Source organism: Microcebus murinus, chromosome 2, assembly GCF_040939455.1.
Source record: "Microcebus murinus isolate Inina chromosome 2, M.murinus_Inina_mat1.0, whole genome shotgun sequence".
NCBI lineage: Eukaryota > Metazoa > Chordata > Mammalia > Primates > Cheirogaleidae > Microcebus > Microcebus murinus.
The window spans coordinates 935,164-937,701 of NC_134105.1; the positions used below are offsets into that span (position 1 = coordinate 935,164).

Genomic DNA, 2,538 nt, shown 5'->3' on the forward strand with positions numbered 1-2,538 from the left:
CCCCAGCTCCCAGCATCGCTTGGCCTCTCCCCCACCCCCCGCAGAGTCCCATGTGGCCTTCCCGTCGGTGGGCACTTCTGGGGGAAAACCCCAGTGCGCGCTGACACACGCAGAGAACCTGCCTTTAGGTAATAAAGCTCTTGGGAGGCTTAATAAAATCAATATATTTATAAATAAAATCACATTTTGTTGCCCCAGGGGAGATACTGTTTGAAGAAACTCTGCAGATCTTTATTGAGTTAGAAATGACTTAAATGTGTCCAGCTCTAGGCCAGACGCCGGGACGCAGACCACCCGAGTCCTGCCTTAGCAGAGCGCGTGGGCCGGCGGGAGAGAGGGGACAGGTGCACAGGGGCTGACACGCGGGAGGGACGTGTCTCCCCATTCACATCTGCCGCCGTGACGCCGGCCCTCAGTGCATCCCAGAGTCCATCTCCCCGTCGGGATTTCTCAATCGTGTCTTCAGCCTCTCCTGACAATACCTACGATTGAGGTTGGTGTGAACGTAATTGCATTTCGGACCATGAATTTTTTTTAATCATTATAACTAGGCTCAAACACATCTTCAATAATCAAAATCGGTATCATCACAATTAACACATTTTTGGTAATGAGAAACAAGTTTGTTTATTCCTGTAGCTTAAAAACCCGTGCTTCGCGATTGGATGAACTCTTGGGAAGCATTTTCTGCATCCTGCTGGTGGTGGAGGCGTTTTCCCTGCACAAAGTTTTGGAGACGCTTGAAGAAGTGGTGGTCGGTCGGTGAGAGGTCAGGTGAACGTGGGGGGTGAGGCAAAACTTCGCAGCTCAATTCGTTCAACTGTGAAAGCGTTGGTCGAGTGTTGTCTGGGAGAAGAATCGGGCCCTTTCTGTTGACCAGTGCCGGCTGCAGGCGTTGCAGTTTTCGGAGCATCTCATCGATTTGCTGAGCACACTTCTCAGATGTATCGCTTTTGCTGGGATCCAGAAAGCTGACCGGCAGCAGACCACCAAACAGTGACCATGACCTTTTTTATGGTGCAAATTTGGCTTTGGGAAGTGCTTCGGAGCCTCCTCTTGGTCCAGCCGCTGAGCTGGTTGTCACATACAATCCACTTCTCATCACACGCCACAACCTCATCGAGGAATGGTTCGTTGTTGCGTACAAGAAGAGAAGATGACACTTCAAAGTGACGGTGTTTTTGATTTTCAGTCAGCTCATGAGGCACCCGCTTATGGAGCTCTTTCACCTTCCAATTTGCTTCAAATGTTGCACAACCGTAGAACGGCTGACCTTGAGTTCTCTGCCAGCTTCTCGGGCAGTTGTAAGAGGATCAGCTTCGATGATGGCTCTCAACTGGTCATTGTCAACTTCCGACGGCCGGCCACTGCGCCCCTCATCTTCAAGGCTCTTGTCTTCTTCGCAAAACTTCTCGAACCACCGCTGCGCTGCATGTTGGGTAGCAGTTCCTGGGCCACATGGGTGGTTGATGCTGCAAGTCGTCTCCGCTGCTTTATGGCCCATTTTGAACTCGAATGAGAAAATCACTCGAATTTGCTTTTTGCTTAACATCATTTCCATAGTCTAAAAATAAATACAAAATAAACAGCAAGTAATAAGTCATTAGCAAGAAAAATAAAGCAAGAAATGCACATTAAAATAATGCATAACATAACCACAATATATTCCAACATCAGATGGCCAATTTCAACAATGCTGAAACCGTGATTACTTTTGCACCGACCTTAATGAATTAGTAGGAATTTACTTAACTTCTCAAATATTAGGTATTTGAAATACCTACTATTTAAATACGCCTTATACCTCATATTCAGACTTACACGTTAAATACTGGGTATTTCATTTAAACTTAGTTATTAAATACCAGGTATTTGAATACACATTAGTTAAATACTAGGTCCTATTCAAATATCTAGTTTTTAAATAGCCTGCAGCAGGCACTTACGGCCCTATTCCCAAGGAAATTACACGTCGCCTAGCGGTTGCACACACAAGGTGTCACTTAAGAAACAATAAACACACGGTGTTTGGCCGAGCACTAAGTGCCCCTCTCAGCCACTGATCCCCTTTCCCACGCCCACCTCGCTGTCTGTAATTAAAATCCAAGCCCTAAGAAAACTCCAGTGATTCTGGAAACCATCAGTCACCTGCGAGTCTTCCTACCCGCGTCTGCCACCCCGAGCACCCGGGAGGAGAGACTGTCCCACTGGGGGGCACAGGCCGTCACGCTCGGCTTTGAGACCGCAGAGCCCATCGTCCGGGCTTGCAGACGAGCAGTTCTGAAGGAGGACAGAGCACGTCCTGGTGGACAGAGGCCCTGTGGCTGCCTGTGGGGGGCAGAGGTGGGGAGGCAGGAGTCCGGCTATGAGTTGCAGGCAGGGCCCTGGGGACCAGGGAACCGTGGGTCCTTCGCTGGAGGCCCCTCTGGGAAGGACCGCCGGGAGCAGTGCCAAGTCCCAGCGCCGGTCCAGTGGGATGGAGCTGGGTTTGGCCGAAGGGTGGCGGTGCTGGGGCAAGCGGGCGGGGTCCCGGGACTA

At 50.0% G+C, this 2,538-nt stretch overlaps 1 pseudogene; it reads right to left on the bottom strand.

Annotated features, from left to right (window-relative positions):
- Window positions 1-565: 565 nt before the first annotated feature.
- LOC142869611 (histone-lysine N-methyltransferase SETMAR-like) lies at window positions 566-1,561 on the bottom strand (annotated as a pseudogene).
- Window positions 1,562-2,538: the final 977 nt, after the last annotated feature.